Consider the following 26,281-nt stretch of genomic DNA (forward strand, 5'->3'; position numbering starts at 1 on the left):
CTGAAGTTTATGGGATGAGACTGCCCTTTCCACTCCACTAGGTGAAGAGGTGGGTGAGGAAGTCGTTTCCTGGGTGTCACGCTGTTTTCCACTCTCTAAGAGCTGCTATCTGCGTCAAAACCAGTTATCAGATCTCCCTGGATCCTTGTAGAAGAATTGAAATTGAGAAAAAGCATCTGTTCATTAGCATGCCGGGCCTCCCTGTGATGTCTAGCTGCCCCCCCCTTCCCCCGCGACACTGTGGAAATGGGCCTGACTCCTTTCGGTACCTGAGACTTTGAGCGACACTTTGATCTTCAGAATACATCCCTCTCCCTCAGGGCTCCGGGAGCGGACACTGTTTGCAACGGAGATGAATGACATGATTTTCCAGGGTAGGAGTGTAACGCCTCAGGGATTGTCTGATATTTAAAGACCATGAATGAAAGCAGTGGACAGCTCACCAGAGCAGGACATGAGAGCTATTGGACGATTGTTCCCTTCTGGGTTGAGAGCCTTCTTGGTGGCTGATTGTGTAAACCGGAGTTGTTTGTCCACTGGGTGTGTGTCTCCCCACAAGGAGAGAGGGGCTGGTAAATGTCAGCCCAGGCACTGGCGGCACGTAGCTTCAGGAGGCCCCGTGCCTCAGCCCTGGTGGCCTGTGGAGGACGACTCATGTCCGTGATCAAAGCACTCAGGTGCCTGGCGGTTTGCTTTCAGATGTGAGAATGACTTCAAGTCATGGGTTTTACCTTTGTCAGAAAGTTGGGATGTCAAGCAGTTTGGTCTCATGAAAGCTCTGTCCTGTGAATCAAGAGTTTTAATTTCCATTCTGGAGGAAATCACTGACTAATTCTTAAACCCATGACAGGTTACCTAATCTCTCCCTGCTTTGGTTTTCTTACCCAGTGACAGTGATTTCCAAATTTGAACACTTAAACACTGTTTACTGTGGTCTGGCACTGGTCTCAGTACTTCAAATGTATTACCTCATTTAATCCTCGTAAGGGCTCTGGGTTATGTTCTATTATCCCCATTTTATAAATGGAGACACTGAGGTATAGAGAGGTGAAAGAGTTCATCCCGGGTTACACAGCTAACAGTAGTGAAATAGTAATAGAAATAGTAGGGAAATGTAATCAGACTGATTCTAGAATTCCATTCTCTTAAACAACATGCTGGATTGTCCCTTTCTGAAACATTAGTATAACAGCCCCTGATTCCTGTGTAAGTGGTTTGATTGTGTGAGTATAAATTGATTCTTTCCTGCGAGGTATCTGAACCAATGAATATGACAACCATTTGGTACTTACATAAATTCTGGGGGGCTTGTGTAAAGCACTGTGCTACTTGGAAATGAGTTTCTGTAGCGGCCTGGATTCATACTTAGACATTTGGGTGCTCAAGGCACCACATACACTTGTGCAAATGAATTGTGGATGGCCCTAGGGTGCCACTCAACACAGACCACCATAGTCATGACATCTCTCAGATGGCATCACCGGCTGCCTGTACCGCTGTATCCCCAACCCTGTATAAGCTAACTGATAGCCTTATTTAGAAAACATCCATGCACATATAGAAAAACATATTGCACCTGTGATAATAGTTCATGCTTTATAAGCTCACCCTTGTGTATCAAAGCTACCTTTGAATGAAGTGAAAAAAAACAATTATTTTACATAGCATACCTCTATATGCTGACATGCCCATATGAAAGCAGCAGCTGCCAGGTAAATAAAGAGGCTGGTAGGATTGCAACAGAAGAATGAAAATAAGTCCCTGTACTAATTTCTCATTTGGATGGACATGAGTTGGCCAGACTGTGGGTATTAGAATTACAAACTAATCAGCTTAGTAATTTTGCAAATTACAGACCTCACCCAACAGAGTCACAGAATAAAAGCCAGCTTGAAATATTTCAGCTGTCACTTAGCTTCAAGCCAACACAACTCACTCACACATCAGATTGTAGAGATTCACGGCTATCCTTCAACAAAGCCCCACTTCTGTTTCAAATCAGGTAGCACTTGGAAATCCTCATGAGATAAGGACAAAATACTGTGTGGGTGAATTGAAACAAAGCCCTCAACCCACTGTATCTCTTAAAGACGCTGAGTAGTAAAGAGGCTATAGAACACTAACACTGTTTAGTTTTAGGAAATCCTGAGTTAATGGGGTAAAATAAAGCTCTCTTTTTAAGCAGCTTGAATTAGTTAGAAGTTGAAGCTTTATAGTCTGTTAAAAAGTTATTTTAAAAATTAGTGAAGTGGGGATGCCTGGATGGCTCAGTTGGTTAAGCCCCTGCCTTCAGCTCAGGTCATGATCCCGGGGTCCTGGGATGGAGTCCTGCATCAGGCTCCTTGCTCAACATGGAGCCTGCTTCTCTCTCTGCCTCTGCCTGCCACTCTGCCTGCTTGTGCACGCTCTCTCTCCCTCTCTTTCTCTCTCTCTAACAAATAAATAAATACATAAATAAATAAAATCTTTTGAAAAAATTCGTGAAAATTAGTGGAGTGAATTAATTGTAATCAGACAGTAAGTCAGTGTGGTGTACATCTGTGTAATTAGAATAGTTAACGACCATGTTTATTACATGGGGAGGCATAGCCCTGAGTCTGCCATGTTGTGTGGTTCAGAGCACACTGGAATTGCATTCTCTAGCCACTCAAAGCAGTTCTGGATACATCTTTGGTAATCAGGTCTACACAGCTGTATCCCATCTCTGAAAACATGATCACACTCTCCCTTGCTCCTGTGTGGCTCAGCCATGAGGGTCTTGACTAGTCAAGATGCATGGTAACCTGCATGAGGGCAGGAAGTTTTGTCTGTTGACTGCTCTATCCCCAAGGCCTAGAGCAGTACCTGACACCCAATGGGTGCTCTACTAATAGACAGCAAATGAGTGAATTGAACTGTTTCCTCATCTAGGATTGCTGCATTCTCCAAAATTATTTGTACGCTTTGTGGCAATTCTGAAGAGTGCCCACTTCAGAGATAGAGAAACTGAGGCCCAGAGAGGTTGTCAGAGCCCAGACATTAACTGTCATATGTATAGTGAAGCCTTGTACTTCCATGGATCGGGTTTTCTCTGTTATACCGTGTATACCAAGAGTCTTCATTGAGCACGTAGTCACACGTTAACAAACCCGAGATAATCAGAATGTCTCAGTACCACTTACATAATTTCTTCCCTGCCCTTTCAACTTGAGGAACCCACTAGAGCAGAGATTTGAAGAAGGAAATTCGTGTGCACTTCTTACCACAGATGAATACGTGAACTTGTATTCGCATGTCTTAATCTTCAACTTGCATCACCTACCCTAACTCACTTTTGTAAAAACATGACATGTCAAGTCAAGCAACCACTAGTTGTGCCATTCAAACGACTACATCTCCTGTCTTACACTAGACTCTGTCATTCTGCCAAATGACGGCTGTGGGGTCACGATATTGTAGTGATCAGTGTCCAATTGAATATGCGGTGCTTGATGGCTTGACAAATGCTGGAGGGAATTTGCTTTACTTACCTAGGTTCCACAGGTCTTATGGCTTAAACTGAGGAGCCTGTTGTGTATCTGTGACAGATTTCAAGAGCTGGTGTTGTTGAACAACCGTGATGTTCACACACTTTCAAATCCAAAGAAAGTTCATTGGAAGATTTAAAATTTGGGTGATTGTAGAGAGCATTTTCAAACAATACGGAAATGGTATTCCTGGAGTGAACCTAATTGGGTGGAAAAGGGAAACTCAGTAGATTTCTTTCCTTTGAAAACTGTAAAGATTGTACAAGAATGAGATGCCCTCCATCTTTTGGAAGCAGTGACGTGAGCCTTCTGAAGGATTTCAGATGGTAACGTAATTCCCTTCCTTATTTTAGCAGTCCTGGTCTGTCTAGAGAAAAGGTAAATATTAGTTACCTGAGCTATGGCATCCATGGTCTGCATTTGGTAGGATGGTTGTCGTGAGGTTTGAGGGCTAGGGTGTATATTCCTAAACTGTAGCTGTATCTGGGGTGTACTGGGAGCTGCCATGTTTGTTTTTTTCTCTCGTGTCCTCAGCGTTGTCCCTGGAAGCCACTGGGCCTGGGCTTTGGTTCTAGTCACTGAGGCACCGCAGCTGACCAGGGGCACCAGAGGCCTCCTGAGACTGGAATTAATCATGTTCTCTTTTCCCTTCTTTCTCTCTTCTTTTTAAATTGATGCTAATCAAGCAATGATTCTTTGTAAATCTTTGAAGAAGTAATTTCCTATCAAACAGTAATAGAGGAATTCTGTCTTTGTGCAGTTTATACTTGTTTTGGTAAATGACTGCTCTCTTGTAATACTTGAGAGGCTATTTCATGCCAGTAATGAATATTGAGATTTTAGTGTTTTTAAAAATAGCTTCTTCATGTAGGAGGTCGGTGTGCTTGGTCACCAATATGAGAATTTTGGGGAAAAAATGTTAATGTCAGAGTCGAACTTAATTTAAACTTTAGCTTCTTTCTTTTAACTTTCAACTTCCCCAGAACAGTTATTAGCATAAAAGCTTAATGGATTCGCACTCCCTGGGGTATATATGTGCTGCTGAAATTCAGTGTTTGGTTCTAAATACTTGCTTAATAATCCCTAAACCCACTCTGAAATGCTAGTGTGCTTAAGCATAGTCCATTATTACAAAGCCAGGCATATTTTGAGGATAAAAATAGAAGCATTGACTATTCCTTTGGTGCATGTTTGGTGGAGAATATTTTGGTGCTGCTGAATATTTTTCACTTTTAAAAGAATGTTACATTTACCTCACCGTTGTTCTCACCTTGCTGAACCCTGACTCCGTCATCTCCACTGTGGAGTCTACCCATCTCCCTTCCCTGCCTTGCACCTCACAACATGTCTGGGTGATCTGCTGTCCTGCTTGTGCTCACCCTGGGCCTTCCTTTCCCTTCTGCCTTCCCTCAGCACTGCCTTTTTTTTTGTTATGTTCTGGAGTTTCTCCATCCTGATTTACAGATCTGGGACACTTACATTCCTTTTTGCCCTGACCTCAGGACCTTGTGACTTGCTGCTGTTTTCTCTTGTCTTGCTAGGTCAGAGGCGCTCATCCCCTCTACTTCCTGCCCTCTTGTCCATCCACTTCTTGTGACTGAAATGTGTGCTCACACCAGGGCTCTGGCTCAGCCATTAGGTCGTTTTGCACCCTTAACATCACACCCACACCTGCTTCCAACTATTCACACATTGATTATCTCAGCCTTTTTTTTTTTTTTTTTAAGATTTTATTTATTTTTACTTGAGAGAGAGATGAGAGCGCACACACAGAGGGAGAAGCAGACTCCCTGCTGAGCAAGGAGCCAATGTGGGGCTCAATCCCAGGACCCCAGGATCATGACTGGCGCCAAAGGCAGACACTTAACCAACTGAGCCACCCAGGCACCCCAATTATCTCAAACTTTATGTCACCTGCTGGAGTCACTTAATCGATAATCTACTCCATAATTAAATGTACTAGTTCACAAATCTCCAGATTTTCCTGCTAAAACCATTCTCCTAGCTTTTCTGCTAGAGTACCACTGAGGTTGTTACTAAGGAACCATCTTTGGAAAAACTGGAGAATCACCTGGACTCCTCAGCAGTCACTCATTAAGTATTTTGGTTCTTGGACTTTTCATATTTGCTCTTTAATTTTTGTCTTTCCTGAGTTCCAAGTCAAGCGCCCGTCTTCTTTCACCATCTAACATTGCTGAAGCTATCTCCAGTTGGTTGCTCTGTCCCTCGGGCATTCCCTTTCTGGTTTACTTTGTGTGTTGCCTGTAGGGGCATCTTGATAAAATAGTCTTCGTGTCACCTTCATTCTTAAAAACCTTTTGCTAACTGCCTTAGACTGTGGGGGTAAAAGGTACAAATAAGGTAGGTGGGTGGCCACCTTTTGCCATAGGCAAGCTCTGATTTACCTTTTTAGCCATTTCTGTTCTCCAACTTGGAATCCTTCTCAGCTCTGTTGATCTATGGGAGATCTTGAATGCTTTCTGCAAACGCTGCTCATTTCCTCACTCTCACCCTGGGGTAGAGTCCCTGCTCCCTTTCTTCGCCTAGCTAAATAATGGTAATACAGGCTGTAGTCAGCAAAACCAAAGGGGCATCCCGTGCCTTCTTCAAAGACAAAAATCTTACTTGAATTTATAGCCCTTATTGTTTTATGATCTCACAGTTAGTTTTGAATTATTGGTGGGGTTTTTGTTTTTTTGTTGTTGTTGTTGTTTTATTTTTAACTGTGGGTTAAAAAAAAAAAACATAAAATTTACCACCTTAATATCTAAGTGTACGGTTCTTGGTGGTGGTGTGTTACTGTTTTATATTATCACTTTCAAATTTTCTGTATGTGGTTTAGCTGCATCTCTACAGCTGATACATAAACTGAAGCCTTGGGTTAGGTATTGTTTGCTTCATTTCCTTCAGTTGTGCATTCATTATGTGCCTATTGTTTCCAAACACTATGTTTTGCATCCTTGACTCTGTCTAGTGCATACAGCAGATGTGAAACATCTGACAACTGAGTTTTAGACATTTATTTTAGGAATAATTTTTAGTGGTGGAACTTGAAAACAGCTTATGTGAAGAGTCATAGCTCATTCTTTTAAAAATAAATGCCAAATTAGACAAGCATTATTCTGGGGGTAATTTCTCATGTAAGAAGAATCTTTATAATAGGGATGAAGATTTTTATTTCCTCTCAACAAGACTGGTATGATAGATATTTAGTGTGTGTGTGTTCTTAAACTGTAATGTTCAGTATTTTCTATTATAACCACTTTGTCTCTCTAATTTCCTGGTTATTGTCATTTTTACATTGCTGGGTCAAGAATGAAAGGTTTCGTGTGTTTAAGTCCCAAACTCTCATATAGTCTACTCTGTTTCTCGGAAGTCAGCTTGGTTTTAATATAACTTTTTTATTTGGAGAATTTTAGAAGTTAGTGAACTAATTGATGCGCCCTTCCCATGGATGGGCACCATTTTGTGGTACTCAGGCTATTGTTTTAGACATGTGCAAACTTGATTGTGACAGATTAAGAACTGTCACCTTTCATATGTAAGCAGATGACAGTGGATACAAGTATTTCATGAAAAGCTAGTTTTCTTTAAAAAAAATGTAGTTGGTCACAATTCTTAAGCATAGAACAAATGTCAGAAATGCCATTAATTAGGTTAGATGTTTCTGTATAACTCTTCACAGTCTTGGATGGATGGATGGATAGATGGAAATATATACTTTTTTTCCCCAAAATTCTGATTTTATTTTACTCTAACATTTTTTCTTTAGTTTCATTCCATCTTATTTCTTTTTTTTAAGAAATAAAAACTGTAGTTGACACAATGTTACTTTAGTTTACTGTGTACAGCATAGTGATTCAACAGCTCTACACATTGTGCTGTGCTCATCACAAGTGTAGCTACCATCTGTCACCATACAGTGCTCTTCCAGTACCAATGATTATATTGCCTATGCTGTGCCTGTATCCCCATGACTTTATTCATTCCACAGCTGGAAGCCTGCAGCTCCCACTCCCATCACCCATTTCGCCCATCCAGAAAATAGTATGGAGGTTCCTCAAAATTTTAAAAATAAATACACATATGATCCAGTAATTCAGGAATTCAACAACTGAGTATTTACCCGAAGAAAATAAAAACACTAATTCAAAAAGATATGTGCACCCCTATGTTGGTTGTAGCATTATTTACAATAGCCTAGATACGGTAGCAGCCTAAGTAGCCATCTGTAAATGAAAGGATATAGAAGTGGCACACGCACACGCGCACACACACAGGTATATTCTTCAGCCATCAACAAGAATGAGGTCTTCCCATTCCTGCCAACATGGCTGGGCCTAGAGAATATTATGCTAAGTGAAATAGGTCAAAGAAAGACAAATACCATATGATTTCATTCATTTGTGGAACCTAAAAAACACAAATGAATAAACAAACAAATTAAGTATACACTTTCTTAATTGATCACTCACCACCATCACACCAAACATTATGTGAGTCTCAGAGTGTACTCTATCTTATACATCACACATACCAGTAATAACACTGTATTGATTAAAATTGTTTTAATTCTTCTTTTTTTCCTTTTTTTTTTCTTTGAAGAGAGTGTGCACAGTAGCAGAGGGAGAGAGAATCTTACGCAGGTGGCCCCCTGCAGTGAGGAGCTCCAGGCGGGGCTTGATCTCACAATCCTGAGATTATGACCTGAGCTGAAATCAAGAGCCAGATACTAAATCAACAAAGCCACCAGGTGCCTTTGTTTTAATTCTAAAAGACTTGTTTTGCTCTCTTCTAATAGTCTGAGGGTTACTGAAAAGCAGGGGCTGCCTTGTTTATCAGGAGTGCCTAGCAGAGAGCCTAGCATGAAATAGAAATGGAGCAAATGTCTATAATTGAAATAACAGCAGGATTGCTTATAAAAGCAAAATGAAATGCTGAATATTTATATTTTAACAATAAATATCTACTCTTAAGCAATGGGCAAACATCCTCTGATATTTACTTTTTCTTATAATATGTGGATGGCATGTGTATCTTAGCATTCCCTGGAATTAGTCAATAAGCACTTACAAAGGATATAGTAGATAATCAGTTATTATTTTGATGAATAAAAGATGAACACTTTTCCTAATATATAATATACAAACCTAAATAAGTTGTAATGTTGATGTTGCTCTTGCTGATGTTAACATTAGTAAACTATTGCAGAAGGGCTGATTCCTTTTTTAACATTTCTGAGAAGTATTGCTTATATGTGATGATCTTTAGAATAGTCACTGTCTTAAAAAAAAAAAGTCACTGTCATTAAAGATGTGTATGTCCTGGGGCACCTGGGTAGCTCAGTCTGTTAGGCATCTGTCTTTGGCTCAGGTCATGATCCCAGAGTCCTGGGGTCAAGCCCCACATCAGGCTCCCTGCTCAGAGGAAAGCCTGCTTCTCTCTCTTTCACTCCGCCTGCTTGTGCTCTCTCTCTCAAATAAGTAAATAAAATCTTTTAAAAAAATATGTATGTCCTGCTTGTCCTCAGATTTCATGGTTTTATAGGATGTGTGGGGATTTCCTTCAGTGCTGCTTCTACTTTTCTTTTTTTTTTTTTTCACTTGTTGGTTACACATTCATGCCTACGAGGACGGTTGATAATCCTGAGCGTTATTGGGAGGAGGTACATTTAGGATAATGTTATTTTTATGTCAACAGAGTCTGGCTTAAAAGAAAGCATATTAGTTTTCTGTTGCTGTGTAGCAAATTTCCACAAGCAGCCATTTCTTAGTTCACAAGTCATGGCTCACAAGTCATGGCTTGCCCGGATTCTCCATTCACAATCTCACACTCAGGGTATTGGCTGGACTGTGTTCTTGGTTGGGATTTTGGGGAAAAATCAGTTTCTAAGTTCATTCAGTTTTTTGGCAGGATTGAGATCCCCATGTCCTGGCCCTCAACCAAGGGCTGCCATTAGTTCTAGACGTTTCTAGAAGCCTCTGGCATTTCCTTGCCTAGGTCCAGCAGAACCTCTCATCAGATCTTCGTCACTTCCCATCTCTTTAGTTTCTCTTCTGTGCCCAGCCAGAGAAAACTCTCTGCTTTTAAAAAATTCATGAGATCAGGTGAGGCCCATCCAGATAATTTCCCTATCCTAAGGTTAAGGCACCATATAACATCCCTGAGTGCAGGAGTAAAATCCATTATATTGACCATCCTGGGATTATGTAGGATGTGTACGGGGTTGGGGATTCCTGGGGGCTGTGTTAGAATTCTCCCTCCCCAGAAAGTTCAGTTAAGATACTTGGGAAATGCCAAGTGTACCTCCACACTTTTACTTTGAGAAGCTGAAGACTTATAGGCTTCAGCCTATAGGCTTTCTCTTTCTCAACCCTACTATAGTTCTGTAGGAAAGAGCAGTCGTCTGTCTTCATATTAAGAGAGGTCTTTATAGTCAGTAAGGTTTTCGGTTTACTGTTTGTGGTTTTCATCATTGATCCGTATTCTTTCAGCCAGTCACTCCAGGGCCAGTGGGGGCCCTATGAGGACTGGAGTCAAGTGTGCAGAGTCTTACAATTAACATGGAAACCAAACTGACCCAGGTTAAGTAAGGGTTTAATCCAGGAGAAGAACTTAACAAGGGAGGCCACAGGGAAGGCTGTGAACTTGACAAGCTAGACCATAGGGAGCCGCCCTCAGTTCATGACCAGAGAGGAATGACTTGCCAGAGCCACTGTGTTTGGCCGATGAACCTGGAAACTGTATTATGGTTAGAGGGAGAAGCCAGAAGCAGCAACCAGCTAGGAATTCAGAAGCGAATGTTTATCAGTGGCAAGGAGATCTAGAAATTTATTACGCTCCTTGACTTACATTAATAGAAATGCTGCTAGTAATATACATGAGAGTGGGGGGAGCTTAAACAAGATAAAAGAGAGAATCAGGCTGCTTTCTACGATCTCTGATCAACTGGGTAGAACTTGGTTAATTGTAATAGAGACCATAGATAGGTGTTTTTCAGGCTGCATGTCAGGTGAATGAGCCATTTGTTATTAACTTGCTGATGCAGTTGGGCTGATGAGTATTGCTTTAAGTGCCTATCCATTTTTCTTCTTGTCCAAACAACTTCGCTAACCAGAGGCACCTGGGGTAAAATGGGTGCCCAGTACCCGATGTGTAACTGACATGGAGTTGTTTTTCACACTGATAGCATTTGGCTTTGCTTGTTGCCCTATCCCTTAAAAAAAAAAAAAAAAAAAAAAATGCAACACTCCCTTTAAATGAGATGGGTAATTTACTACCATAGTGATAGGCTGTTTATTGTTTTGGAATACCACACTTCTCTCCTTGTTTAAATCACATACTCCTGGTTTTCTCAGGGTCAGTATTCAAAGGGAGTTTGGCTTTTCCTTCCTATTCCTTCCATTCATTTTTCGACTGAAGAATTTTTAAGATACAAATAGACATAAAAGTCCTCTCTGAGCCTGGGAACCAGACAGGGAACATACCTGTTTTCACATAAGCAAAAACATGCTGCTGCTTCCACAGCTATTCACCGTGGAGTTCTCGCCACATCGTTGGCTGATAGAACTATAAATAAACTCAAACTTCAGAGCTTTGTGCCTCTGAGAAGGAGAGCATTTAGCTTCATCTTTTGCAACTAAAAGTCGCGATGCAACCACAGTACGAAGAGGACATGGTAATTTGCAGGGTAGCGGCGGAACCGGAGATGTGGACATGCTGACGGTTTTAAAGCAAAGCTACAGAGGAAACCATTTATTCATTCCATAAATATGTATTTGAGCCTCTTCTACAGCTGGGGATATAGTAGGAAACAAATCAGACAGTGAGTTCTGCCCTTGAGAGGCTTCTGTTTCCGTGAGATGGAGCAGAGATGCAGAAGAAAAATACATAAAATATTTGATATTTCAAGTGGTAAAAAGTAGCATTCAGGAAACTCAGGGATGGGGATAGATGTATGTGTTGTAGGATGAGACAGTAGCATTTTAGAGGGTATGCTAGGCTCTAGGACAACCCTTGTATTGGGTGGGGAGGCCAACAGAGTATGCTGTGGCTTTTCCATAATGTCCTATAAGATGGCATCTCAGCAGACTGGGGTAGAGATTCTCCTGCTGGCCGTGAGGACGTGAGCCTTGAGAAGGCCACATGGCGAGAGTGGGAGCTGCCTCGACTAGGGAATGAGGGTGGGCCCCACCTGCAGCCAGCAGGAAACTGGGACCTCTGTCCTACAGCCTCAGGATTTGAATTTGGCCAACAGCCACAGGAACTCAAAGGAGAACCCTAGGATCCTAAAGGAAAGCTGCCCGGGAGATACCATGATGGCAGCCTTGTGAGACCTGGAGCCAAAGACCGAGGTAAACCACACCCAGGCCTCGACAGATACTGGGAGATGTTAACTGGGTGCTGTTTTAAGCCACAGAATTTGTGGTAATTTGTGACACAGCAGCAGAGAACTGATACAGGTAGGGGCCAAGGAAGGCCTGACGAGGAGGGGATGCTTGAGTCAAGCCTGTACCTCGGAGAGTGTGAGCCAGTCAGGCAGGGTTCTGTGGGAAAGGACCCCAGGCAGAGGGAGCATCCACGAGAGCATCACTGATGGGGTGAAAGGGGGGTGGGGGAGGTATGCTATCAGAAGTGAAGTCAGAGAGTGTTTGGAGCCAGAGTGGAAAGGGCCGTTGGGCTGTTAGGGTTTCGGCTGCTGCCCTGAAGGCAATGGGAAGTCATTAGAGGGGTAAGGACCAAGGAGTGACAGAGTCCGACCTTCATTTTAACAAAGTCTCCTTGGCTTCTGTGCTGAGATGGCATGAGACCAGTAAGACACTTGCAGTAACTCAGAGCACAGGTTTGGCAACTTGGGCTAAGGTTCAGTTGTATCGGGGTGATGAGGAAAGGTCAGGTTCTGAGAATATCTTGAAACTGAGTGTATGGGATTTAATGACATCTTGGATGCATAGTGTGGCAGAGAGAGGAGCATTAAGGATGACTCCAGGGTTTCTGGCCAAGATAGCTGGAAGGAAGATGCTGCCATTCATTGAGAAGAGCAGGGAATAGGGTCAGGAGGGGGATCTGGAGCTCAGCTTTGGGCCCCTTAAGTGTGAGGGGCTGATGATAGGCACAAGGAGACACCAGATTGCTTCTGGGTGTACCAGTCTGGCATTCTGGAGAGAAGATGGACTGAACATACACATTGGGAACTAGTTAGCACATGTATGGGACCTAAGGCCGTGAGGACCCCAAGATAGTCAGTGTAGATAGGCAAGAAAAAGATTAAAGGCTGAAGCACTGGTGCTCCAGTAACATATTTCCAATTGATTTATCGCCATGATAAATGTGTTTTCTATTTCTCCAGAACTTCAACTCACTCAACAATTTTTTTCCTGTTTGCTTTCAAGATATGGTATTATCTGTTGGACCCTGGTGAGTAGGGAAGTACAGCTGGATAGGAAACCCTGTTGTCACCTCATGCTGGAAGATTCTAGCACTAACTAGGAGCAGATCTCTTCCTCCTGAGGGGAAATAGATGTGTAAGCCTAGACCTCCTTCCAACCCCAGCTGAATAAGAGCAAGTAGAGCATTTGTGTATCAGAGACCTCAACTTCATTACCAAAGAATGGATAAGCAATCAGTGTGGCTTTTCAAGATGGCATTTTCAGAAGACCCATGACTTGCTGGTATAGTTTGCTTTTTATTTTTTTTTTTTAAGATGGAGAAAACGAGCAAGCGCGAATGGAGCGGGGCAGAGGGAGGAGGAACGAGACTCTTAAGCAGGGTTCATGCTCACTGTGGAGCCTGATGCAGGTCTCCATCTCATGAACTTAATGTCACAACCTGAGCCAGAACCAAGAGTTGGACACCTAACAGACTGAGTCACCCAGGCTCTGCTAATTTGCTATGCATCTTCAGTTAGACACCACTAAACTGAGAAATAGACAAAAATAGGAGGGTACCCGCTGGGACTTCAGCAGATAGGAAAAGATAGAGACTCCGAAGAGCAGGGAAGTTGAGAGGAGGGGAGAGAGTAGTCTCTGGACCCCTGTGTAATCTGCATTTATCAAGAGCCCCAGAGCTGGAGCTCACGCCCCTTTGGAGTTATTGGGAGTGGGGAGAGCCGTGTACCTCACAAGCAGAAGATCTCTCTACCTGTGGATACATCTGCTTTTATATAAGTAATCCCTTTAATTCATAAATTTCTTTTTCAGGTTCATTAACATATTTATTCCTAAATCTTCCAAATTAACAATTACTCTGTAGCATTTTCTCTTCTTGTTTTGCTTTCCCAGTTCTCCATATTATCAGATGGGCGATTTAATCTAGTATCGAATTGCTACATTGTCAAAGTAGTACCTTTTTTTTAAAAAAAAAAAAGGGTCACACAGGAGGTGATAGAAAATCTTTGGGAACGGAGACAATTATTCATGCCCTCTCTCGCTCCAGAAAGGGCTCGAGCGGCAAACCTTCAGAGTTTGGGTTTCAGCTGGTTGACCTTCTGGAATGAGGACACCGGGTTGGCCTCGTCACCCGGGACAGTAGCAGTGGGGTCAGAGGGCAAGCCTGTTTGAATGTACGCACCCTGAATTATGGTGCTTTAAGTCCAGAGTACCTGTCCTTTCTGCCCACCTTGAGCATTGCTATGCTCAGACCTGACTGCACTACCGAGGATTTTGTTTCATCTCCAACTTCATTCCCCTTCTCCCACCCCTGCAAGCATCTTTTTTTTTTTTTCCTTTCCATTTCCAGTTACATTCCCTTTTGGCATTTAAATAGTTAACCATTCCTCATCTAAAGATTACATCTGAATTAATTTTCCTTAACCTGTGAACACAGATTCTTTTGTGTCATTGGAGAATACATCATGCTTTTCCCTACTCCCTTAGTGTTTTGTGTGCCAAAGCACAGCATTTTTCAGTGCCCTTTTCAAGTTGAGTGAATCAGTTGAGCTCTTACATTAACAGCGGTGAATTTTTTTTTTTTTTTTTTTTTTTTAAAGGTGCTGTGGGCCTGGGTAGATATCCAGTCCCGGGCCAATGAAGCCTTCCTTTGTAAGAACATTTTCTGTAGCCATCTTGAGTCACACTTAGGACATACTCTGTTTCCAGCTGTGATCAGCGTTAACACCTGCTTGCTAATGTGCTGTGTGTAAGAAAGGATAAACACCCTCAAGTCTTCTGCTGCTTGATAAAAATTAGCAACTTCCAGAAACTTGAGAAACATTTGCCACATCTAACATTATACACTTGGATACAAAGGATTGTTTATTTGTGTATCTGTTTTGCTCTGAAGCATCAGTTTCCAATTTAAAAGACCAGATTCCACACTGCTTTTAGGCCAGTCTGGGTCAGAGGTTGACAAATGATGGCCCGTGGACCACATCCACCCCACTGTCAGGTTTTGTAAATAAAGTTTTATTGGAACACAGCCACGATCATCCATTTATGTGTTGACTGTGGCTGTTCCATGCTGTAGGTGCAGAGTTGAGAAGTCATGACAAAGACTGTGTGATTTGCATAGCCTAAAATACTCATTATCTAACCCTTCACAAAGTTCGCCAACGGTGGTCTAAAATATCTAACTTTTTTTAAACTAAAAATTTGCAGCCATAGCATAATTTTGGAATCATTGATGTCCCCAGCTTTTTAAAGTTGTCCGGAAGAGTCCATAGAGAAAAGAGCCAGTGGTTTAAAATAAATAAAAATTCAATGTTGTTGTTTTTCTACTACCACTTCCATTTCCACAGGTTATCAAAATGTGTTTAACTTAAGCAGAATGTGTGGAAATGTAAAAGAAAAAACATTTCAGGTCACACTAAAAGAGAACATTGGCGTTTCTCTGTAACCTCCATATTAGGATGTATTCTCACAGGGCCTGATCATATTTAGAATTAAAATCCTCGTGAAGGCATAATTCACACATAGCCCCAGGTCTCCCTTATCACCCAGTTTGACGTGATTATAGCCTAAAATGAGGCTGCATTTGCTTTGACTGAAATCAAATAAGAGCTTAGTTTGCATCGTTTTCCGTGTGTGTGTGCACGTGCGTGTGTGTCTGTGAAGATTCCAGTGCTTTTCTGATGGGTTAATTACATTTTCATACTAATGCGTAGTTTCTTTGAGCGGCTGTTCTATTTTCCATAGACTTTGATGGTTAATGTGTGTTCCAGTATGATAAGGATAGATCCCCCTCCCCGTGCCCTTTCCACCCCCATCACCGGTGTAATTGCAGGGTATTGTCGTAGAAGCCGGACGCAGAGAACATTCTCTCCATGGCTGTCTTGTGCTTCGAGGGCTAAGGCGGGACACCAGGCTCACAGTGAAGAAGTCTGTTGTTTTCGGTGGGAACGGTCTGCCTTTCTTAGCCATCCAGGCCTGGTAAATGAGGCCAACGGAGGGGTTGTGTTAAATGTGGCAAAATCTAATTACTGCTTGATTTATAGCCACATCACACTGTAGCCGAGGGGCGAGTTCACTGCCATGAAGCACACTTGGCTGGTTACGGGCTGCTTGAGAGTTCTGCTCGCTTCTGCTGGCCGCTGGAGCAGGTGGCTCCTCTCGTTGCTGAAGTCTCGGGCCCCTGCGGGGGAGATCAGGCCAAGGCTCTTCAGGCACCTGATGCTGACATGGGTGAGGTCATGCTGGGCTTGCTGGACACACACACACACACACACACACACACACACACACAGCACACTGAGACAGCTACACACAGCGCTTTTGGCAAGGCTTCTCTTCCCCATTTCCTGGATATTGGGAAATGAAACTAGTGTATGTTCCTAAGGAATCTAATTGGAGGCTCTGCCCCCTTCATTGTTCTGATTTCTTGTGCTGTTGTACATCAAGCTCGAGGATCCAAATTCTCCAAGACGACAGTTTCCAGTGCCGAGACCCCCTGGGTGGACCCATCCCACTCCCTTCCCAGTCTCCTTTAGAAGACCCCGTGAAGGCTCAGAGGCTCAGAAGCAGAAGTGTAGCCTCATGGTGGCAAAGGTGCATGCCAGGGTCCGCTGCCTGCGCGCCCCTCCTTCTACTGGTTCTCCCTGGCAGCCTTGAGGTTACAGACCTCTCTCTGCTCCTGACCTATGAAGTGGTGACAGTAGTTAGTATCTGCTTCATAGAACTGTGGCAAGGGTGAAGTGAGGAACAGGTGTTTTCTGATGGGGCCAGACACAGAGAAGGTTTTCAGTGAAGATTGGCTGTTGCTGGGCCAGAACTGAATGGAAGACTCACCCCCGTCTGTGTTCTCCTGTTCCTGCCCCTCACCCTCACAGGTGGGTCGACCATAGTGGTTTGATCTCATTTGCTTTGTACCTGGGGACAGCCAGTTTATCACTGATACATCTTGGAATTGTCTGCATGTGGCTTGGCTGGGGATTTTTGTTTTTTGTTTTTTTTAATTTTTTATAGATGGTACACCCCCTTATTAGCTTCAGGAAGCCAACTCCCACCTTGCCTTCTCTCCTCTCCCCTCAAAGTTCTAAACTAGTTGTCCATTCAGCTGTTTTTATTTCAGAAGAAACTGAGGCATAAAGAAATTCAGTAATTTTACCTAAATCCACATAACTCATAAGGAACAGAATAGATATTCAAACCCAAGACTGTCTTAAAGCCTCCTAGGACCTCGAGATGCTTAACTGTGAGTTTGTTTATGTGACATACAAGTCAGAAAAAAAAAAAAAAAGGCAAAGGGATATAGGATATTCCTGTGAAATACGTTTTAATTTCTTCCAGAAAACTGCTTTATTACCAATGTGAGACGGATAAAAGAAAAAATGGTCAGGTAAAAAGCAGAAGAGTCAACAAAAACTTTTAAGAGAGGTGTTGTAAATGGGTGCTAACAGTGGTTAACTGTTGAAAATAAGCTTTCCCAGGGCCTATAAATAGAAAAAAAAAAAAATTCTCAGGTCCTAATAGAGTCATCTAAATCTAAACATAAAGGTGCAACATGACATTCAAATGAGTAAAATTATAACTGACATGAATTCATGGGGGACTGAGTCATCTTTCTTCTTTATATATGTGTGGCACACTATGTATAAATAAGAGGTTGGAAAGTTTAGAAGAATTTAAAATAAAAATAGTTTTTAATTAAGACGTCAAATCAGCAATAAGATTTTAAAAACTTTGTAGTGAGACTAGGTTGGAAATAGCATTCTTTTAATACAGTATGGGATATTTGTTGAGGTAAGACTTAGAGATATTAAGTGTACAGTTTGATAAGAAGGTCTAAGAAACATAGACTCTCATAGAACGACCCTGATCAAAATGTAGACCATTTCCATCACCCCAGCAAATTCTGTCTTGCCATTTGGCCGTCAGTTTCCCCTTTCTAGCACCATAAATTAGTTTTATCTGTCTTTAAATGTATATAAATAGAATCACAGTAAATACCCTTTGCTCTGGTTCCTTTAGTTCGATAATATGTCTTCCAGATTCATCCATGTTGTTGACTCAGTAGCCGGTTCCTTTTAATGCTGAGTAGTATCCCATTCTGTGGGTGTAGTGCAGTTGCCTTTTCTCTGGTCTTCTGTTAATGGATATTTGGCTTGTTTCCAGTTGGGCATTTGGAATAAAATTGCTGGGAACAACACTGCACAAGTCTTTTTGTGGACGTATGTTTTTCTGTATCTTGGCTTATACCCCTGAGTGGAATTTCTGGGTCAGGGGCCAAATGTGTGATTGACTTCAGGCTTTCCCATTAGCAGTGTGTGAAAGCTCCAGTTATTCCACATCTTTGCCGACAATTCGTATTGTCTTTATTTTTAGTGATTTGAGTGGCTATGAACTAGTGTCCTACTGGGTTTGAATTCATATCTCCCTCATAACTAATGCTGAATACCTCCTCAGGTGCTTACACATATCTTGTGCATCTTCTTTTGCAAAGTGTCTATTGAAGTCTTTTCCCCTTTTTAAAAGTTGGATTGTTGGTCTTTCTGTAATTAATGTGTAGCCCTTTATTTTTTCTGTCTAAAAGTTCTTTTTCAGATATATGTATTAGTTCTATCTTCTCCCATTTCATGTTTGTCTTTTTTTTTTTTTTTTTTTTGGACAGCATCACTTGATGGGCAGAGGTTTTTAATTTTTTTAAGAAACCGGGCGCCTGGGTGGCTCAGTGGGTTAAGCTGCTGCCTTCGGCTCAGGTCATGGTCTCAGGGTCCTGGGATCGAGGCCCGCATCGGGCTCTCTGCTCAGCAGGGAGCCTGCTTCCCTCCCTCTCTCTCTGCCTGCCTCTCTGTCTACTTGTGATCTCTCTCTGTCAAATAAATAAATAAAATCTTTAAAAAAAAAAAAAAAAGAAACAATTTGTGAATTGTTTCTTTAACAGTGTTTTTTTTTGTTTGTTGTTTTGTTTTTTTTTTGTTGTTTTTTTTTTTTTTGTGACTCTGGGATATCTTAACCTAATTCAAGGTTGCAAAAATATGCTCGTGTTTTTTTCTAGAGGTTTTACACTTTTAGATACTAACTTGAAGGTCTGTGATCTGTCTCGAGTTGATCATTTTGGTGTGAGGTAGGGGTCAACGTTTACTGTTTTTCTAAATGAATATCCAGCTAATCCATCATCATTTATTGAAAGTATTTTTTATTCTCCACTGAGTTGTCTGAGTTCCTTTGTCCAGAATCAGTTGTGTATTTATGGATATATTTCTAAGCTCTTCTGGTTCACTGATCCAGTAGTTTGTTCTTATTAATGCCATAATATTGGAATTTCCTTGTCTTTATGCAATAGCTTATGGTCTTTCTTTAGGACCCCTTCTTATCAGTGGAAGCTCAGATGACCCAGCATACAGGTTCTTCACAGTGGGACACGTTTCCACAAAATGGGAAACATCACTAATATTTGACATGGAATTTTGCAGGTGGAATGTGTTTTGCAGTTGGATGACTTCGGTTTATTCAGATATGAAAAATCCGGTGTAATACATTCCATTTCACTGCAATTTAGGTCAGAGAATAATGCTGGAAAGAAATATGTATGAAGGCCTGAGTGAACACAGACTACAGAACAGCACAAAACTAGTATATAAAAAAGGAAGATAGGTTAATTGAAATTCCAATTAATTTCACACAACTGAGTCCAGCCAGAGTTTGAAATGACAGTGCTTTAGTATTGCTCCTTCTTGGTTGTCATTGGAGTATTTTTTTTCCCCTATAAAATACATCTTTGGGTATCTTTTGGGAGGACAGAAATGAAGTTGTTTGTCCATAAGAAAAAAATAATAGAGGAAATTCTGCTCAAGTTCCATTGCTAAAAATGAGGAAATTAAGAAGAGTAGTAATTACAAATCAAAAAAGATCTTCTTTCTCTATGCTTCCTCTTCTGTTTCCTGTCCTAGGCTGGGGTTTGAGGCAGGAGGCTCTGGCCCATCTATGCAGGGCCCTGACTCTTGCCTGGAACATCTAAAAAAGTTAAGAGTATTGATTTTGAGCTGTTGGACCACCCATGACTACTGATGAAGTATCGAGACCTTTAGGGATTTCTAATTACTTCATCCAAAAACACAGGATCCACTCTTTGTGGATAAGCTGTGCTTATTGTAGGCAAAATGAAATTAAGTAATCTCCTCCTGTACCCCCAGCTCACCCCCAAGGTAACAGAACACGGAGTACTATCTTCTTAAATCCTGGCATTGACTCATATCACATATTCAAATTGCATATGTTCTTAAACGACATTAAGAACACATGCAGGGACACCTGGGTGGCTCAGTTGGTTAAGCCGCTGCCTTCGGCTCAGGTCATGATCCCAGGGTCCTGGGATTGGGTTTCTTGCTCAGCAGGGAGCCTGCTTCTCTCTCTGCCTCTGCCTGCCACTCTGCCTGCTTGTGCGCTCTCTCTCTCTCTCTCTCTCAAATAAATAAAAAAATAAATAAACCTACCTAAAAAAAAGAGAGAACACGTGCAAATATTATGCCTACCTTTTGGAGGAAGATGATTAAAACTGCAAATACTCCTTTAGTCTATAACATGTGCCAAATACCATCAAGGTAAGGGGTGAGCGGTTTCTCTTGCTGCCCTCTGGGCTCCTATAGTGCTTTTCCACTAATCTCTTAGGCACTTTATGCCATTTATTCCTTACAGAACATTTCTCTGATGTTAATTTAAAAACTTTCTATGTAATTTGGTACACAAATCACTGTGTAGACTTGACTCAGACTTCATGATAAAAAAACATTCATCGTGTGCTATTCCATGTAGAAAGAATTTAAACTCTCCTCTTCATTAGAAGACCTGCCTGCGGTAGAATTAAAATAACTTCTCCCTGAATGGGAGCACTGATTTGGCAAAGATCATGAGCAGTCAGTTCAAGAGGAATGTAATCGAATACTTGAAATTTAAATTAGCTTGTAATCTGACTTTGAAAATAAAGCAGAAGAGAAGCTCAAGAAAGTTTCCTTAAGGTGAATTAATGTCCTTCAAGTCTCTTCCAGTTTCAAAGTTAATAACATACATACGATAAAAGTAATACGCAATGAGGCTTATCTTTTCCTGTGCTTGTTCTCCCTGAGACACTGACACCGTGATTAGAAAATGCTCCCTATAGAGAGAGCACCCACATCCGCAGAAATGATTTTCAGATACCACCAGAGATTTACAAAGTGTCTCGGTAATGTTTGGAGGAGTAACTTTTCTCTTGATTGCCGCTTTAAAGCATAAAGCGATAACCCGAGAAAGAACCTTCAATAAGTAACACAGATTTTGTTTATTTTGAAACTAGTCAAGTGTTCCTATTTTCAGAGGTTTCTTTTCTCTTCAAATCACTTCTTCCTCATTCTTGAAGGACACATTGTTTTTCCCCTAAAAATCACTGAGTGGTAAACACTCCAGGAGAAGAACACTAGTTAAATGAAAAGGGTCCCATAATTATCGTTGCTGCTTTTAACAGGATTCCGAAAGAGAGATTTTTTTCTTGCTATAAAAGAAACCATGGAAAACAATGTCTACATATGGAACTAGGAGCAGGAGAAAATAGGAAATCCAGATACAGAAACTAGGCACCAGGTATGAAAAACTTAACATTCAAAAAAGGAACTGGGAGGGGGAGTGATTATTTTCAGTAGGGGAAAAAATAAAAGTCTTGGCTTTACAGATAATTACACATTTAATGGTATAGATGGAGTAGAGCTTAGGTTGCTTCAAGGCAAATTTCTGTTAAAACGCTTCCCACTTGCACATTAATTTCTATTGTGACACTTAAAAAATTGGTCCCCGGATATAATAAAATTGCCTTTAAGATATACACAGGTAAATGGAAATATCTTTCCAACAAAATCATCGAACCATTATCTATTAATGATCCTGAGCTAAGGTTCACAAGTTTTTTTAGACTATGAAAAGTAAAAACAGTCAGTAGAGGCAGACACACTGAAAGGTGGTTGTTTTGCTTTATCTTAACTTTAAACTTAATTGCTACTCTAGTAGTAACAATCCATAAAGCTTCAGAAACCTGCCAAGTTCTCAGTCAATCTTGAAGCATGCTAATGTTCCTAACTTTATATCCAAAGAAATGATTTTTTATTTCCTTCATCATTTAAACTTACTGGCTTCTTTCCAGACATTTGAACCGAGTCATGCCTTCCAAGTGTGTAAGAATGCTTTTAGATAAAAGGAGACAATTATCCAAATAACTAAGGCAAGGAGTATCTGAATCACGCTTAGCAGTGTGGACTTAACCGTGCCAGGAGAGGCTTGCCCTAATGTCTAATCAGCAAATTGACTGACAATCCACGCTGAACTCTTGATTCCCATTCTGATGGTCTGACTTAGGGCTGGGAAGATTAGCTCATCAAAATTGTGTTTGCTGAGGCTGCTACTTACTCGCCGGTTATTTACCTGCTGGTTAGCAAAGTTAAGTTGCACCATGAAGACTGGCTGTAGACTAGATCTGTCAACCAGGACACAAGGCAGCAAGAATCTCCAAGCCTGAGATATTAAAGGGGCTGTACTCATTCAAAACTTGCCACCCACAGGGTTTTCTTTTCCTTGGGAGGGAGTAGGAAGAAACACAAAGTTTTAATAAACAATTTATGTTCAATGTTAGTAATAGCACAGTAGAAAAATTTAAAACTTCAGACAAGTCAACCACGCAGAGATTCACTATTCACATTGTGGGATTTGCTCCCACACTTTTTCTCTATATATTCAGACATCTCTGTATACATACATAGGGAGGTAATTTTAACAAAATGGAATCATAATATATGTTGATTTATGACTCTCAATATTTTAGCTTATAATCTCATTTAATAAATACTCCTCTAAATATCGCTTTTGAATAACTGTATAATGTTCCATTAATTTTAATTATGCACAGTATGGTAATCAATTGGCTATTGTTGAATACAATTTTCTTTCTTTCTCTTTTTGCTCTAGAAGGGATACTGTGATATGACAAATATCATAACTATATATTTTTTGCAAATATCCTCAGTTATTTCTAATTTATTTTTGTGCACGTGATCCTTAGAATGATTTTCCCATAGCACATGGGCATGGGTAAATGTATACACATTTGTAAAATTTTCAAAATGTTTTTTCCCACATTGCCCCAGGGGGGGGGGAAATCCATTCTTATTTAAATTCCAAATTTCTAGACGAAGTTCTTAACAGTATAACATTTCCCATCTGGGTTGTCCCCAGAGCATGCTGATTATATATTTATATTATGTACTTCTTTTGCTAAAAGAAGGGTCTGTTTTTCTAATACCATTAATATCACTTGGCCTGGATGTTTAATTTTTTGGTCAGCCAAGTATGATTAAATAATGCTTACAAAAATGCCAGGTACTCTCTAAATGCTTTCTGGATGTGTTAACTCATTTAATCCACATGATATCATTATCCTCATGTTATAGATGAGAAAATTCAAGCATGAAGAAGTTAAGTAATTTACCCATGGTTGCCAGTTGGAAAGTAGCTGGATTGGGATAAAATATAACATGATACAAGGTGAGAAGTACATGACGTTCTAGCAACATAATTACTCCCAAAGAGTATCATTCAGGAGGCTAAAACTTCTAAAGTTTTGATATGAGCCCTTTGAAGACACCTATCCTTTGGCTCCTACTGACATTAAAAGTTTCAGAAAAGGGGCCCCTGCGTGGCTCAGTGGGTTAAGCCTCTGCCTTTGGCTCATATCATGACCTCAGGGTCCTGGGATCCAGCCCTGCATCCAACTCTCTGCTCAGCAGGGAGTCTGCTTCCCCCTCTCTCTCTGTCTGCTGCTCTGCCTACTTGTGATCTCACTCTCTATCAAATAAATAAATAAAATCTTTAAAAAAAAAAAAAAGAAAGTTTCAGAAAGACCCCGATGAATTTCATAACAGTTTTGTTTTGTAGTTAAATATTTATTTGGATGAAACTAATCGTTGAAAGTTAGTAATGTTAAAACATGATTATGAGCATTCGTACCATGCATAGTTGAAGTTCTTCCATGAACCTTTTGCTTAAAATAGCAGCACACATTGCTCATGCAAGATGATATGCCTTGATTTTGGACAATAATCGTAGAGATAGCACTCAAACACTGATGCTGATGCTATACAGAACTATTTATAATTATAGGAAATGTCATTTAACCGAAATCTGAAATGTTTAGGCATTCCACTTGAGGAGACAAGAGCTACAATTTAGGATGTTAGTCCATTTATTATAATTTAAAGGTTTGTAGGAATTATCCATGGTCAGTAGAGAAAGAGTCCAATCCTGAGCCCTTTTGGTAGAACAAAGATAAATGATAAGGTAAACACTTTCACATCCTAGAAGATGCTTATCAGTGTCCATTAAATATGGTATGATTTGAGAACAGAAGGGAAGGTAATAAGCTCAGGACGATTATTGCAAGCTAATTCAGAGCTTATTATAAAATTTTATATAAGATTTATATATTACATATATGTTATGTGTGCTATATTTATATTATATTTATCATTATATATAATATATTGGCATACATAAAATTATTTAATAAAATTTAATTATTACACCCACGGGGTAACTAATTTTTTGAGTATAAGAATAAATGTGATTTTAGTGTGAAACAGAGCAAAATAGGAACAGATTGAGTCTGGAGTCCCTGAACAAGCCAGTCTCTGAGGCTCCCCTTTCTGAATTCTGCACCTCACCCCTCCAGGGAGCAAAACTCCCAGGTGCTTATGGCCTCCCTTGTCTGTAAATTCTGCCAAGGGAGATATTCTCAAACCAGGGTCATATAATAGGGAGCCGATATATATTTCTGGAACTAATGAAGCAACATCACCTCAGTATTTTATTTTATTTTATTTTTACCTTAGTATTTTAGATTCTCAAATAATCTCCTCTTCTTGTCTTAAACTTCCATTTCTTAAAAGTTGCCAGTCAGAATGTCAAAGATTAATTGTAATTGGTTATTTAAAATCATTCCTGTTAAGGTATAAATCCTGATGTCTTAATTAGTGATTTTTGTTGTTGTTGTTGTTAAAGAAAGTTTCTTAGTGATATTAATTTTTAATTTCCAGAATGCTCATTCATTAAAGGCTCTCTGCTGTGCAGTACCATTTGGACATGTGGGTTCTGATTCCAACATGTCCGCAGCCATGTGTGAAAGTCCTTGTACATTCGACCTCGTCAGCTGAATAAACCCATGTTTGACTTGTAGATCTATGTAAATATAAATGAGAGGAGGATAGGAGGTTTGATTTCTGAAGAATATCAAAGTTCGTTATTTATGCAGTGCTTAAAGTTGTATGCAAGGAGAGACTTTCAAAATTCCCTATCATTAATTATTAGACTTTAGAATTAGGAAACAATCATTTGGGTAAAACTGGGCTGCTCTAGAAAACAGGTGAATCGAAAAGATACTTTCCTAAGAACATTGTGTTTGTGAGTTAGGACTCTAAGATGCGAAATAAAATCATCTTAATGAAGAATTTTCTTAATCTGATGTTCATTAGGCATGTAAATGTGCTTTTTGCATCAAAATTTCAAAATTTCTTATGTTACCCTAATCATTTAGTTTCTTAGTTTTGGGAGGAAAAGTCCCTTTTGCGTGACCATATCCCAGCTCTCTTCTTAACCCTATTGACCTGCACAGGAACTCCCTTGTGGATTCTTAATCTGAACCATGTTATGCTGGACGTTGAGGTTGCCATTCTTTCCAAGGTTCGATAGCTCACCTCCAGGGCAGGGGTCTTATGTATTTCTGCAAAATTAGCATAAGTAGGAGTTGGAGTCCAGTTTTTCATTTTCCCATAGAAGGGCAAGGGACAGGCTGGTTAGTGTTAGGACTTGCGGAGGTGTGAGGGCTGGGCAGACCTACAAGGTCTGCTAAGGTTGTAGGCACTTGATACTTTTGTGCCCTGAGGTCAGGATGCTAAATGTTGGAGAAGAATACAGAGGGTATGGGACATAGCAGATGTAAATTTTGTCTGTTTCAACTTTTTTGATGGTTAGTCCCATACCTAAGAAATTCTTTGTTCTCTTTCTCTCTTTTTAAGATCTTATTTATTTATTTGACAGAAAGTCAGTGAGAGAGGGAACAAGAGCCAGGGGGAGAGAGTGAGGGAGAAGCAGGCTCCCCGCTGAGCCGGGAGCCCAATGTGGGGCTCAGTCCGAGGACCCCAGGATCATGATCTGATCCAAAGGCAGATGTTTAACGATTGAACTACCTAGGCACCCACTTAGTTCTCTTCTTCCACCAAGTGACTTCTGCCTCTAGGCCTAAGAGGCCAGTTTCATTCCTGGTTAAATAGGCATGATGGGGCTAATCACAGTACAAGACTGACCTATAATTTAGCCATTTCAAAGTCC

At 40.7% G+C, this 26,281-nt stretch overlaps 1 protein-coding gene across 8 annotated transcripts in view; it reads left to right on the forward strand.

Annotated features, from left to right (window-relative positions):
- The window catches only part of FAM110B (family with sequence similarity 110 member B), a 193,130-nt gene that overhangs the window by 49,598 nt on the left and 117,251 nt on the right, over nt 1-26,281 (forward strand). The gene's annotated exons all lie outside the window — the stretch shown is intronic.

The sequence above is a fragment of the Mustela erminea genome, chromosome 16 (assembly GCF_009829155.1).
Source record: "Mustela erminea isolate mMusErm1 chromosome 16, mMusErm1.Pri, whole genome shotgun sequence".
NCBI lineage: Eukaryota > Metazoa > Chordata > Mammalia > Carnivora > Mustelidae > Mustela > Mustela erminea.